The sequence below is a fragment of the Mustela lutreola genome, chromosome 7 (genome assembly GCF_030435805.1).
Source record: "Mustela lutreola isolate mMusLut2 chromosome 7, mMusLut2.pri, whole genome shotgun sequence".
In the NCBI taxonomy this organism is placed as follows: Eukaryota; Metazoa; Chordata; class Mammalia; order Carnivora; family Mustelidae; genus Mustela; species Mustela lutreola.
The window spans coordinates 25,850,006-25,865,985 of NC_081296.1; the positions used below are offsets into that span (position 1 = coordinate 25,850,006).

General features: G+C 43.6%; 1 protein-coding gene across 3 annotated transcripts in view; it reads right to left on the reverse strand.

Annotated features, from left to right (window-relative positions):
• Window positions 1-15,980, reverse strand: part of PCSK6 (proprotein convertase subtilisin/kexin type 6) — a 180,821-nt gene that overhangs the window by 150,143 nt on the left and 14,698 nt on the right. The gene's annotated exons all lie outside the window — the stretch shown is intronic.

The window sequence follows — 15,980 nt, forward strand, 5'->3', positions numbered from 1 at the left end:
CACTCCCTCCTTGGGAATGACCCCCCCCCCCCAAATCCCACTTCCCTGCCCCTACCCTCACTGAACACTCTTTCTCCCAGATATTGCTGGGACCTTGAGCCAGGGTGGGGCAGAGGGAATGTGTGTCATGAAACCCAACAGGACACCAGCAGTCTGCGGTCACTTTCCCCTTCGCCCTGCCTGTGGCCCTGTAGGGGCAAGGGGCCAGCTCTTCCTGTTTTTCAAGAGAAGCTAGAAATGCCAACTCCTATCTGAAATCTCCCAAGGTTTGAATGTTGAGAGCTATCCCAACTTTCCAGAATCATTCTAGTTGGGGGGCTGGCTCTACTTGTTCCTGGATCACCACATGGCCTGGCTTCTCAGGGGCAGTGGGGGTGGGGGTGGTGGTGGGAGGCCTCAACGTGGCCCTCAGCAAGGCTCCCAGCTAGTGCTGGCTCACCTGTCTAGGAACCATCGTCATTTTGTGACCTGTTCCCCCTCAGAGTCTCTGCTCGGCCAAAAATAGACTCCAGCATCCCGCAGTGTGTTTCATGGCACCAAAGGTTCCAGAGTTCTCTGCAGATGGCCTCCTTTTGAAGACTTCGTTCAGTTCTGTGTCTCTCCAGTGACAAGTGCAGACAAAACTTTGTCAAACCATTGCTCAGATTTCTCAGTGATGGGTCGAATTACTCGGCGCCCTGCCTTTCTAAGCTCTTTCTTGAGCAAACCCAGGCTAAGTTTAGCTGCTTCTCGTGTATCTCTGTCAGCATCTACATAATTCCTACATATCAGCCTCACTTGGAAAAGCACAAACTGCCTTCCATTCTATGTGATTACCCCAACAAGCCCAAGCAATCTTTCCCTGGGAATTCTTTTATGCACCTAGCTATTTACTACCGGCAGTTCTGGGCTGTAGTTCCGCATGCTACATATTCAAACTGAATAGTTGTTCATGTGGTTTCTCCTAGTCATGGTGAAAGGCTTTGGGATAGAAGAAAAGATCCAGGGGAAAAAACCCTAAAACCCAACTTGTTTGACAGGTTGTCTTGACCCCAAATCAAAGAAACAATCACCACCTTGTTCCCAGCATCCAGAGATCCCAGAGCTTAATTGGCCTGCAAGTCATACAAGTATGCTGGGCGGGAGGTGGCCCCCCAGGCTGGCTAGGTGCTCACACAGCACCTGCAGCATCCAGCTGGATGACTCTTCTGCATGTCCAATGTAATAGCCTGACTTCCCTCACTCCCACTACATGTGAGTCCCAAGTGCAGATACCAACTGCTACACACTCATCCTACACACTCAAATCCTCTCCAAGTCACCTCTTCCACCCACCACCTCCAAAGAGCCTCACCCAGCCCCACTACTAGCTCCTCCCACTGAACCTATAAGAATTGTTATTATTTCTTAAAAATTTTGAACGGAATGAAAAAATTATTTGCAAATCACAAATCTGAAAAGGGGTTAATATCCACAATATACAAAGAACTCCTACAACTACAACTACAGCAATTTGAAAATGGGCAAAAGATTTGAATAGACATTTCCCCCAAAGATGAGATACAAATGGTCAATAAGCCTGTAAGAAATATGTTCAATGTTACTAAACACTAGAGAAATGGGAATCAAAGCCACGGTAAGGTACCATATCATATACCTTAGGATTGCTACTATCCGAAAAACCAGGACGCAAGTGTTGGCAAGGATGCGGAGAAATCAGAACCCTGTGTGCTGCTGACGGGAATATAAAATGGTACAGCAACGTGATTCCAAAGACCTGGAAGCAGGAGCTCAAAGAGATCTATGCACACCCATGTTCACAGCAGCTTTAGTCACAACAGCCAAAAGGTCGAAGCAGCAACTTTTCATCGACACATGAATCAACAGCCAAAATGTGATATATACATTCAACGGAATGCTATTTCACCTTAAAAAAGAAGGAAATTCTGACACCTGCTACAACATGGATGAACTCTGAGGACATGATGCTAAGTGAAGTGAGCCAGTCATAAAAGACAAATTCCTTACTACCATTATCAAGGAGCTCACCCTCTTCCTTTTACACAATTTTGCCACCAACACATGACGAACGCCCAGGTAAATGACCTACCTTCCAAACACCCTGGCCTCAATTTTCCTGACTAGGCCTATCCTCTCTCTGTCCCCTCCATGCCAGCAACTGGGAGCATGGCCCCAGCCGGGCCCCCAGACTCCAGTTTTCCCCCTCACCATAATTCTCCCCTCCTACTGATCATGACCTTGAGCACTCTGGATTCTTGGCCCATCCTGCCCTACCTGGTCCTGGGCCTTTGGAACAGCTATTACCACCATGTTCTCTTTAGAACCCCAGATTGCTCGTCCCTCACCTTTGGTTACCCTTGCTTTTCCAGTCCCCGGGCATGGCTGGGGACATCCTTCTCACTCATGCCAGGGTCACCCAGCTCTAGGCTTCTCCTATCTTCACCCCTCAGACAACTGTTTTCCAGCCTCTTTTCTAAAGAGCAGCTTTTCCCAGGGTCTCTTGTCCTTGCCGCAGTCACCTCCCTTCCCTCTGGCCCTCTCCCCAGAGGCTACACCACGCCTTTTTCTCACGAGCATTTCTGTTATTCCCTCCGCCTAGGCCCTCCTCCTACCCACTCATTCTTCCAGGGACAGTCGAAATGCCTGCTCCTCCTTAAGGAGCGCTCAGACTCCAGAGGCCGTAAGGCACAGAGGTATCCCTAAGCAACAGAGATTCACGCAGACAAAAAGTCAACGGTGGTGGACAGGATCTGAACAGCTCTATCCAGAGGTGCGTGCTCTGGCAGACTTAGAACTCTGCACCCAACATCAGAGGACAATACTATTCTCCAGACACACAGGACATTTTTAAAAACTGACAGGTCTAAATAACTGATTTCTTCAAAGTATCAAAGAACTGGTTTCCAGGCATAAGTCTCTGATCATGGTGTGATTAAGTGTGACATCGATAATATAAAGAGGAATGTAAAAATCCCACACATTTGGAAATTAACACACACATGTATGTATAACTCATGGGTCAAAAAAAGCATCATATTGGAAATTTAAAAATACTCAAAATGTAATGGGTGACACTATATATGACAACTCAGAGCATTAATGACCATGACACCAGAAGGGGAGAGTCAACCTTAGGTGTTCATATTCTAGAAACAGACATGCTGAGCGTTCACGAAATTGTCTAACAAAAAGTTAAAAAAAAAAAACTAGAGAAGAAAAAATATAACAAAGTTAGGAGAACTCTAGAAAACAGAAAGTAAGTTTATAATAACAAGATTAAACAAAGCCAAAGTAGTTCTTTAAAAATCTAGCGAGATAAGCAGGCCCAGAGCAACACTGATTTAAAAAATGAGAAGGCACAAAGAATATTAAAAATAAAAACAGATACAACTACAGATAAAGCAGAAAATTAAAAAATAATAAGGAAGCACTATCAATGATGTTCAGCTAACAAATTTGAAAACTTAGACGACATGAACAGATCCTTGGAAAATATAACTTATGAAAACTAACTAAAGAAGAAATGCTTATAGGGCTAGTCAGACTTTCCATTAAAGACACTGAAGCACTAGTTAAACAGCTTTTCTCTTTCCCACAAAACAGGCCTAGACAGTTTTACAGGTAAACTCTACCAAAATATCAAGGTGTCGATAATTCCAGTCTAGCGGAAACTCTTCCAGAGAATAGACATAGTAAAATCTAGTGAGGCCAGATTATCCTTAATATTAAACAAGACAAGGACAGTATAAGAAAAGATTATAATTCCATTTTACCCATAAACATAAAAGCAAAACTACTAACTGGAATATGAGAAAACCAACTTCAGCAGTGAGTAAAGAAGATAACGCACAATGACCAAGTTGAGTTTATTCCAGAAATGCAAGGGTATTTTCACACTAGAAAATCAGTAAATGTAATTAACTGCATTAACAAATTAGAAATATAGGAAATTTTTTTAAATAAATATTTTATTTATTTATTTGATAGAGAGAGAGAGACAACGAGAGAGGGAACACAAGCTGGGGAGTGGGAGAGGACCCAGGACCCCAGGATCACGACCTGAGCCGAAGGCGGACACCTAACAAATGAGCCACCCAGGCACCCCTAGGAAAAGTTTTTGATAAAATTAAAAGCCCATATAATGAGAAACTCTTAGCAAGTAGAAAGAGAAGGTAACTTCCTTAACCTGCTAAAGAGTTATCTATAAAAAACAAATAGCAAGTATTAATCTTAATAGAGAAATAGTAAAAGCTTTCCCTGTAAAATCAAGAACGTTATCTATAAGCAATGCTTTTATTGCTCATTATACTGAAAGTCCAGCCAGCACCACCAGTAATAAATAAGTAATTAGCTTAAATATTGCTCAGGAAGAAATAAAGCTAACATTATTCATTGGTGAAATGACTACATAGGAAATCATAATATCTATAGACAAATTATTAGAAAAAATAAGGGCATTTATAATAGGGTGGCTGGATATAAGGCCAATATTAAAAAAAATCCATTGCATTTCTATACACTAGCAACAACTGTTGGAAAGCTTAATTACCTATACATTTGAGAAAAGATATGTAAGTTCTACACATAGCAAATTATTAAACTTTACCAACAGCTATTTAAGGAGACTTAAATAAATATACCGTATTTGTGGATATGAAGACCTCATATCATAAAGATATAATAGATGGTATCAAATAGATTTATATATTAAATAACATTTTAGTCAAATTTCTGACAGAGTTTTTGTCTGGTTTGTGGAAGTTGTCAAACTGACTCAAAGTTAATATGGAAGAAAAAAGGGCCAAGATATCAAGCCTTATTATAAAGCTATGTACTGAAGTTTGTGAGGCATTGCGTCAGAGACAGAAAAATTAACCCATGGAACAGAAAAGAGAGATAAAACCTATGCAAACACAGAACTTGATTTATGATGGAACATCAATGGTGAAAGGAAGGACTTACCACCTGATGATGCTAGGAAATTCCTGTGGGGGAAAAATTTAAGTTCTTACTTTTCATCAAACACAAAAACAAATCTGAGCTAGATTAAGTGCTTAAGTGTGATAAAACTAAAACTTTCAGAAGAACATATGGAAGTGGGCCAGAGAACTCTATTTGCCCCTCAAAATCTACTTTTCAACTTCCTCCACCTGGCTCTCTGCCCCAGGAACATGGATTACATCCATGGGTTCCTCTGCCCTCTGGCTGTGGGTTGGGTTTGGTAATGAACTACCCTGGGAAGAGATCAAAGGAAGGGCAGAGGAGAGTGAAGGTGCCCTATTTACTGCCCTGGCCCTCCATACAGGGTTACTTCAGGCTAGTTCTATCTCTTCCTGAAGGCCACCGCTCTTCTTAGGGCACCTTGCCAATACAGTCTCTCCTTCTCTCTTTATTCTTTTGGGGCCACGGGATGGAAAAAACTCTGCTATTAATAGTCCCCTGTAGCTTCTTGGAACAATGCCCATATCTTTGAAAAAGGCTAATCTACTTAGTAACCCACCTCAAAGTACCCTAATTTGAATGTCTCCTACCTTTCCTGTGGAGACCCTGACGGAGAAAGTCATTGTTACTAGAAGTGGTCTTAAGATAGATCCCTCAAAACTGAACTCTCGGATTGGATTGTGCATATATTCCGATAGCACTGGGATTACCACCTTGCTGAAGGCAGGGGTGTGTATGTGTGAATAAAGATAATCCACAGCATTCAGATTATATGCAAAACCAGAGCATTCTTGATTACACATAATGATACATGGGAATGAAATTTAGAAGGAGGGTGAGGCACTGGGAAAATGGGGTGTGGCAACAGCAACTTGCTAAAGTTGTAAGGTCAGGTAGACTCTGCAACATGGCCCTACAGAGCATATATAGGGGGAAAAGAGAAATAAGCTAAAAACAATCAATTAAGAACACACTCAGAGAACCAGAGAGCCCCCATGACAGACCCTAGAGTATGATTTTAAGGTTCCAGGGTCAAAAAGCTGTTGAAATGCTCAATAGTCCTAGGTCTCTTACAGTTCGGAGGATGAGGAAGAGGGCCCCTCAGATGCAGGCAGACACGGGCTACAGCAGAGAACTCTGATATCTTTTGCCTGCATAAATAACCATCTTGCCACATGTGCGGGACAAGACCTCTGTGACAAAGCCTTCCAACAGCTGCTCCTGGACCCCTGCCTTTTTCCCTCATAACCTAGCCCACATCCCTCACTGTCCAGGCCCATAAAATGAGTAGGATCCTAGAGGTCCAGCATCCGCTTTTGGAAGAAGAGGGCTAGTGTGCCCTGCAGGAGCCTGGAATAGGAATCAGAGTAAATTTGAAGAAGGTGCAAGGAAGGGGGACAGAATGTAATAGCCCAGATCTGGACAAATTTGAGGACCTAGGTGCTTTCCCCACCATGAGAGTATTTCATGTGTAACTCAAATATCTAGGAGGTGTTTGCCATCTATAAGACTGGCTAGCTGATATCAACAGGTGATAAGGTGAACCTGCTGGAACTTTCTGATCCCTGTGGAACAGTGGCTCTCCAAGCTCTAGCAAGCACTGAATGCACCAGAGGGCTGGTTAAACCCCCATTTCTGGACTCACCCCCAGAGTTTCTAAGGAAGTAGGCATGTCGTAGGGCCCAAGAACTGGCATCTCTGACATGGTCCTAAATAATGCTGCCACTGGTGGTGAGGTGGGAATCAGGAGAAGGGGAATGTTGGAGGGCTGTGTTATGTGAAACCTGCTAAGCTACCCCTACCAACTGTCCCTTCACCAAGAAGTTAAGAAGATTCCTGGGCAAGGCACAGCAGCCTCCCCAAAGAGCTCTGTGGAGGCTGTCCTTTCTGTCCTCTGGATAACCAAGTGATGTTCCAATGGCCCTGGGTTCCTTTCCTACTGTTGGATCCTAAGAGGTAGAGGCCAGTGGTGGGTACACCCACAAAGGCAAGGAGGGTGGGATGTGATGATGAGTAAAACTGATATACCAAGAGAGGAAATAAGATGAAAATATCTAAAAGGCTCCATTATAATCAGAGAAGATAGGTAAGTTGGGTGGGGGGAGGACAAATGCAAACAGAAAACATGGTAGATATTACTCTAACAATACCAACAATTACTTTAACTATGAATGGTCTAAATATACCAATTCAAAGAGAATGGAAGAAGAGGTGGCAAAAACAATAGCTTTTGTGTTGCAAAGAGCACTATCAAGAAAGTGAGAAGACAATCCACAGAATGGGAGAAAATACTTGCAAATCACATATTTGAAAAGGGACTTGCATTTAGAATATATAATAATAAAAGACAAACCAATTATAAGTGGGCAAAGGACCTGAACAGACAGTTCTCTAAAGAGGAAATACAAAAGACCAATAAGCACATGAAAAGATGCTCAACGTTAGCCATCAGGGAAATGCAAACCCAAACCACAATGAACACTAAGATGGTACAATAAAAAAGACAAGGGTTCATGAGGATGTGAAGAAGCTGAACCTCTTGTATACTGCTGATTAGACTGTCAGAGGGTGGAGCCACTTTGTAAAACAGCCTGGCAGTTTCTAATAGGCCAAACACTAAGTTATCATAAGACTCAGCAATTCTGCTCTCAGATATAATCCCAGTGGAGAAAAACATACACCCACACAAAAATTTATGCATGAATGCTCACAGCAGCATAATTCATAATGGCCAAAAAAGTGGAAACAACCTCAATGTGCACTGACTGATACACAAAGCATCCATATACTGGTACAGTCATACTGTGGAATACAATTCGGAAATAAAAACAATGAAGTTATAAAATGAATGAGCCCTGAAAACACACTAAGTGGGGGAAGCCAGTCTTCTTTCAGAAGCCAGACCACCTACTGTATGATTCCTTTATATGGAATGTCCAGAATAGGCAAATCTATAGAGATAAAAAGTAGATTAGCAGTTGTCTGTGGCTGGGGGTGTGGGGCAGAATGGCAATGATGAAATGGGTACAGAGTTTCTTTCCATGGTGATGAAATGCTCTAAAAGTGATTACGATGATGGTTGCACAACTCTGCAAATATACTAAAAGCCATTGGATTGTATATTTTAAATAGTAAATCATATGGCATATGAATTACAACTTAAGAATATTATAAAAAAGAGAAAAGATTGATAATACAAATACATAAACATTCACTCAATTTAATCAGAACACACCTGCACAAATTTTTTTTAAACATTCACAAACCGAAAAATGCTATTTCTTACACTTGTAAGAGACAAAGGTTTGGTATCCACAATATATAAACCCAGTCATCCCAATTCTAGGCAAGTACCCGAGTCTGGTATAGGTGCCACCATGTACAAGATTATTCTTAGCAACAATGTTCTTAATAAAAATGGCAAACATTCACTGCCAGGAGAATGGACAGATACTCTGTGATTTCTTGGCCAATGACCATTGTACAGTAGTGAAAATAAATGAACCACACAGTAGTGAAAATAAATGAACAGAACATGATGTTAAGGGAGGGGGAAAAAGACAAGTCCTAGACCCACGCACCCTCAGACATTATTTTTGTAGAGCTCCAAAACAAAACTGAGCAATGCATGGTCTAAGCATTTCTATGCCTGCGATACACACACCATTTGGAAAGCGGTTACCCTGTGGAGCTGGACAGGTGGTGCCAGGGTGGTACTAAATTAAATAAGGAGGCCATTAGACTGAGGTGACTCTGATTCCTTAGCAGCCTACAGAAGCAAACCAAAACCTAAGCCTGTAAATGCCTGAAGGCTTAGAAATCAAAACCCAAAGACAGCCAATCACAAGCAGCCAACAAGGGTTTCCAAATGAGTAATAACTTCTGCTATAGCCAATCAAATCATTTCCTTGCTTTGCTTGGGCACCTTCTTCTCTCTCATCCTATCAATAGGGCACTCCCAACCATTTCCAGTTTGGTGATGCTCGACTCAAACAGATTTTTGCCCAAATGAATTCTTAAAATTTTTAATATGCCTCAGTTAATCTTTTAGCAGTGCTAAGAGAGAAGAGAAATATATAGGTAATATTGACGACTGTCTAAGTTTCTGGACTGGGTAGTGGCTTCACAAGTGCTATTACTATGCTTTTTATAACTAACACATATGGGAGCTATTTTCTGTGTATCAAATAACATGTTTTAAAGATAATGAAGTAGGAATACCTGTGCTCTGGTTCTGCTATGTCTAATCTGAGGAACTCGCTTAACCTCTACATGCCTGCCTCAGTTTCCTTATCTGCCCCCGGGAGGCAGGGAGAGGCTCCTACGTTGTGGGGTGGCTATAAGGAGCAAATGAGAATTTCTGGCCCAGTAAGAGTTTACCATCCTTGTCATGGTCAATACCATCATCCTCACCGTCATCAACCGTTACTGTCATTAACCGTTACCGTCATCATGACCCTCGCCATCCTCATCACCATTATTATCCTCATCGTTCTTCTCACCCTCTGCCTCACCACTTTCCTTTGGAAAGCAGAAGTGATCCCCCACTTCCCAGTCCTCCAGTATCCCTGGTACCCCAGCTAGATAATTCACCACATTCTTCTGGTATATGGTTATTGGTACAGGCATCTCCTTTGCTAGGGAGCAAGCGATGGGACCAGCTGGCGTGTCCTGGTCCCCTCTGCAATCCCCACAGCAGCAGCTAGGTTAGGGCCTGCCCCTGACTGAACTGCTGCTTCATCTGAGCCACATTAAGAGGTAATTTCTCTCTAGTGGTAGCACAAGGCTCTCTCCTCCCCCCTCCTTCCTGATCATCCATAAGATAGCAGGAGCAGCCGGGCTAAAGTGGGTTAAAGCCTCTGCCTTTGGCTCGGGTCATGATCCCAGGGTCCTGGGATCTAGCCCCACATCAGGCTCTCTGCTTGGTGGGGAACCTGCTTCCCCCTCTCTCTCTGTCTGCCTCTCTGCCAACTTGTGATCTCTCTCTCTCTGTCAAATAAATAAATAAATAATTTTTAAAAAATAGCAGGAGCGGGCTACAGCCATTGTGATGCGTCTCTGGCTGATCTACCCCTGCTTTCAACCATTTCTCGGTGGCCCATCCCTTCCAGAGAGATTGTAGAATCTAAAATCCTGATTTCTGAGACTCCCTTGCAGCTAGCAGGGCCACGGACATCGTTCTGCCCCATGATGTGTCAGCGTAAGTCCCTGGGGAAGGTGACTCTTCCTGAACAAAAAGGGAAAGGCCTTTGCCCTTTGACCTTTTGCCCCCAACCCTGTCTGGAACTTGGACATGAGTCCTGAAGGTGACCCAACAGCCATGCTACAGCCACAAAGGTAGAGACCCCCTGCTGAGTGTGGTGGAGTAGAAGGAAGACACTACCAGGACAGCACCAACCCTGGAGGGCCCATTTCCAGACCTGCTGTGTGAAAGGACGGACCCTGGCCACTACCTTCTGGAACTGCACTGAACGCATTCCTTGTGACCAGCTGTTAGTGCCCTGAAATTGGTGGCACAAGGTGTGTTATTCCCCAGCAGCTTGCAAACTATCTGCTCTCAGAATTTATAGATTATGCTCAATCAGTTTACAGCAATTTGAGCATTCCAAATTTTAGCCATCCTGTCAGAAGATGAGTTGTGACCCCACCCACTCCAGGGCTCTCCAAGTACCCAGCATTCCACAGACTTCCTGAAATCCAATACGGAACGAACCCAGGCAAAATGTAGGGGAGAGGTGCTGAAGGAGTTTCTCGGAAGGGAGGGGTAGCCACCTGCCCTTCGGGCCCTGGGCTGATGGTCCTGGCATGGCTGGTGTGGGGCTGGAGTGTCTGCCATGGAAGGAGGCTGCTTCACGTCAGCCCTGAAAACCACTGACCCCCTCAGTTACACAGAGGCTTAAGTCTACACTGTGACCCAGCAGCCAGATGAGAACACCATTCGGGTAATGATCATTACAGACATACTTTACAGAATGAATATTATGACTTGACATGCAGAAACATTAGGTGACTCACCAACCATTGACCATCTGTAGGCAAAAGTGTTGGAATTAGAACCCCCCTCTTCTAATTCCTGAGTCTGTATTTTTGCCACTGGCCCTGTCCGCAAGAGCTACCAGATCAAAATAGTCCTATGAAATGAAAAACACGCGTGTCTTTATGCACCACAGGGAAATTTGGCCATTATGGGGGGCTGGGGAACAAGAGAAGAAAAAACAACCCATCTCCTGCCTCCTTGTTCCCAGAGTCCCATTATGCCTCTGGTTCATTTAATTAGGAGAATCAGTGTTCTGTGCAATCCCTCCTGAGTGATTCCCAGACTACGAAAAGTTTGGAAAAATGTGTAAAAAATCCAGCATCTCCAGGCACCCAGTGCTCCTTTGGGAATGAACATGGACATGTGTCAGCTGTAATTAATGGGCGCACACACACACCGGGGAGAGCTACTCCTCTTTGGCCACGTTCAAGCAATAGACTATTCCTTCATAAGCTCTATGTGGCTCCCAAATGCCCACGTAGGCTAACTGACATGGAAAGTTGCATTTAATCCGAAGTCTTATTTTATTTATCCCCAGGAGAGCATCATTAATTAATTCCAAGCAAGAGGGCTCTCTTTTGCATGAGTGGTGGTGGGGACAAGCCCAGCTGAGCAAGCCAGGAGCTGAGGAGGGCACCTTCCCTGTGCTTTGGGCTGCAGCCTGGGATATCCTGGCTTTGTAAACTATGGCTCATTGCCTCTTTCTTTTTTAAAGATTTTATTCACTTATTCGAGAGAGAGAGAGGTCACAAGCAGGGAGGAGGGGTAGAGGGAGAGGCAGACTCCCCACTGAGCAGGGAGCCCCATGTAGGACTCAATCCCAGGACCCCAGGATCATGACCTGAGCCGAAGGCAGACGCTTAACCGACTGAGCCAGCTGCCCCTCATTGGCTTTTCCTTAGCCTGGCTTAACTTCTGCCCTTCCCATCCTAAACTTTTTGCATCAGAGAATCTTCTCCCCACCAAAGAAATGAAAGGTTAAAAGCATCCAATTTGCAATGTTCTCCAGGTCACCTTTTACTAGCTCTGAATCCTAATCTGCCTCCAATGCCTGACATTGAAAGGACATGTTATTTCCCCTCCCTTTTGGTATTAATAATCACCACGATGATATTATTAGCATTAATATGCACTGAGTGTCTGCTTCGGTGGCTGGCGTTGTTCCAAGCGTTTGATTGTTGGAGGTGTTGATAACTTTCACTTTTTCGGTAGAAACTGCTGAGGCAGAAAGGTTGAGTTACTAGCACTTTCTTTCATGCCTTAATGTGTTAGATTTTCATCTTAGAGGGTAGTTCCATTGCTTTGCCTTTTGAGTGTGTGTTTTTAAACTCCTGGCTTTCAGATATCCGCATTCATTCATCAATTCATTCATTTGAAAGTGCCTGTTTGATTTCGGGCTGTCTAATATATGCGGACACTTACTCTGTGTCTTGTCCCATTAATGTGTTATCACGGGAATCAAAAATCTCCTGTTTTATATGCAGGAAATAAGGCGCAGGCAAATTGTGGCTATTTACATATGTTATCATATTTGATACATTTTATTTTGCCAACTCCTCTTAACGCATATTAAGCATTTAATTAGTTTTATTTCCTTTACAACAGTGACATTTTATTTATTTGTCTCTATAATGTAATTAGTGCAATCTCTGTCTTTGTTTTCCCCTTGAGTCAGTTTAACACTTTCTCCTTTTCATTATGAAATATTTTTATGTTTCCTTCCAAGTCCTCTTTTCACCAAGTCCTTCTTTTAATTCACTTTCCCGTACCATGTGCTCGAAGACGATTTTATTTCAGAAAAATGTCACATATTCCTCTTGGTATGAAACTCTCTTCTCGTTTTACCATTGTTCCCTACTTTAGCTTAACGTCCTTTCATTTCTATTATGCGCTATGTGTTCCAAGTTTTATATCCCTCTGGCATTCATTTTAATAGAATTAGGCGAATCTATAAATAAAAGCAGCTTCTTAGAATAATGCTTTCATTCTTCTCCTCTCTCCCTACCCCCACTCCTCACACGTGCCCTAAATTTACCAGCAGGACCAGGAGCTTCCTCTCCCAGAGATTCTCCTGTAAGAGAACCTGATGGCTGTTGTCTCTGTTGCACCTGGTCTGGGACAAGTCCCCGGGGAGCACAGGGGCTAGGGGCCAGTTTAGGACACCCACCCATGAGGACTCTGTACAAACGGCTGCTAACTCCCACTATTGCGTTCGACAACACGAGGGAGGCTGAAAATTCTACATAAAGTCAATAATTCAAATCTCGGAACTAGAAAAACACTGCAGAGCAAGACGAGAAGATAATTAGCAGGCAAGCAACCCAGACGACCATGGGCCGTGCCAGGGGTATCTGCTGCGGGCTTATCTTTCCTCTGCAGGAAGGTCCTTAAACTGCAGGACTCTGCTCATTTACATTTACTGGGATGCTTCTCCCCAGGGCTGAATCTTTCTGTCCCTGGAAAACACAAGCTAGGGGCTCAAGGAGCCACAGTCATCTTTGCAGATGCCAGTGTGACCAGAAAACACCTTACAAAGGCTATGCTGCCCCCCCCCAACCAGTCAGATTCCATGGGGCTTTCTTTAATGACCTCATTTGCCCCACTAAATCTCTAGGCTTTGAATCCTCATCTCCAAACACAGATGTATAAATATGTTTCCAAGGACAGTAGATTTCTCCCAAATCCATCGTATATCCCCACCACTACACTCGGAACCTTTTTCTCCCAATATTTTCTTAGGCAATTTTTCAAGCATACAGCAGAGAAGAAAGAATTTTGTATGGCAAACACCCACATACCCACTACCTTGTTTCTACCACTAACATAATTACTACAATTACTCTATCACATTTCTCTTTATCTTTCTATCCATGCCTCTCTCTCTCCATCTGCCCGTCCATCTTACTTCTGGTGCGTTCCAAAGTAAACTGCTGTATCAGTACACTTCTCTCCTAAAGACTTTAACATACACATTACGGAGGGTTCAGTATTTGCTTATGGCTTTTCCCCTTTGAAGTAAAACTGACATATGAAATGAACAAATGCTCATTGCACATTTGTTGAGTTTTGCTAAATGTTTATATTTATGGAACCCAAAGCCCTAGCAAGATAATACAATGTAGCCAGCACCCCAGAAAGCTTGCCCATGCATGTTCCCAGACCATATCTACCCCTATAGATTAGTTTATTCCACTATAGATGGAGTTTGCCTGTTCTAGAACTTCCTGTACATGGGATCAGATAGCTCTTTGGGGCATGGTTTCTTTTACTCCATATTATGTCAATGAGCTCGTCTGCTCTTCTTTCTTGCTAAGTAAAGAGGGCGCATTACATGAATATGTCACATTTCTTTATCCACGCTCCTTACTGATGCACCTAAAAAACTTAAAAATCATGATAAACAAGCTGAACATTCCAGGGCATCTCATAATCCTCTGGGGGAAAAAAAAAAGGCCAACAGACACACAGCACCTTGAGTTATGGAGAAACTTCAGACGGGGGATAAGCAGACTGGGGACATGCTTGGGTCAGTGGAAGTACCTGCTGGTTTGATTCTCTGACCAAAGCACCCTGACCCACCAGGAAAGCCACAGCACTGACTCCTCCTGGCCACAGGAAGGCCTGGCCTTGGCAGTCAACACACTGTCCCCTGCTATGGATAGAGGATGCAGAAATCAAAACTGGGCTCGACACTAAGGAACCTCCCCACAAAAGACCTCAGGACAAGGACACACCATTTGAAATGGACTTGTCAGGTTTGGCCAGATGGCTGCTCCCCCACCCCCACCCAGCAGAACCCATTGTCCCTATGATTGTTGAGCATCACTTTTGTGCCCAGGGCCCAGGCAGAAACCCCGGTCTGCCTTAAGACTTACAATTCAATTCCTGTAGCCTGACCATACGATTCAAATAAAATTTAGACACTAAGCAGAGACAAGTGGTAGCAACTGCACACACAGGTTCCCCTAGGCTTGGGGGGTGGGTTGGGGGGGCAGAAAGAGCACTTGGTGACAGCACCTGGTCACTAAAAGCTCCCCCGAGGAGGTCAGTGTGCAGGAGGCTGAGTGGTTGTCAGCAGGGAGTTGAATACAGGTGGGCCCAGCCACCAGAACAGACCAAGTGCAAAGCGCTGTAAGTGACTAACTTCAGGAAAGGAACCAAGGGCTGGAAAGTAAAACCAACTTTTGGTAACGCACATGAATTGGCTTGAAGACAGACTTTTCTGTAGCTGTATGCAGCCACTGAACTTTTGACATGAGAAGAGAACATAACTATATCCAGAGCTCTTCGTGAGTGACTATTCAAAGGGAAAAGTAGAAAGATTCTCCTAGTTAGGTTTTGGAAGGTACCTATTTAGAATAGTGATGCTATTAAAACGAGGCTCACTGTTATATGGGCAGCCCCCCAATATGAGCCTGATAAAGATGGCTAGAGGCTTCTAGAGTTCATGGATCCACAGCTACCTTTGGGGGTTGTTTGGATTTGAAGACTGTTTAGTGGAAGAAGGAAATCAATTTGGTTTCACAATGTAACTGGTGTGGCTAGATCTCAGAGGAAGGGAGAAAACCATATTCCTTATAAAAGTAAATCCCACCCACGCTCACGCCCCACACCCCCAGCCCCACAAAAAATAATCCTAGAAAGGACGAACGAGTTCATTTTCTATAAGAACATGAAACCCTGCAGGACCCAAAAAGCATTCATTCCCACAAATGGGCTTTTGCCTCCTACGCTAAAAAAGAAACGCTTGCGAGGGTCTCCAACCGGCAAAGTCGTGGTCCATAAACTTGCTTAAGCCACTGAAACAATTCCTGCTTCTTGTTCGTGGCTAATAGTGTCATATTCCTGCAAATGAGAAATTAAGAGACATGTGTTTTAAAGACTGCTAATGCGCTCGGTCGTGAACGGTTACTTGGATCACCCGAGAGAAATAAGGTTTCTTTACTTTGTGCAAAAATTAGCTTTATCAGGGGGAACACAAATAAGGGTTTTTTGTTTGTTT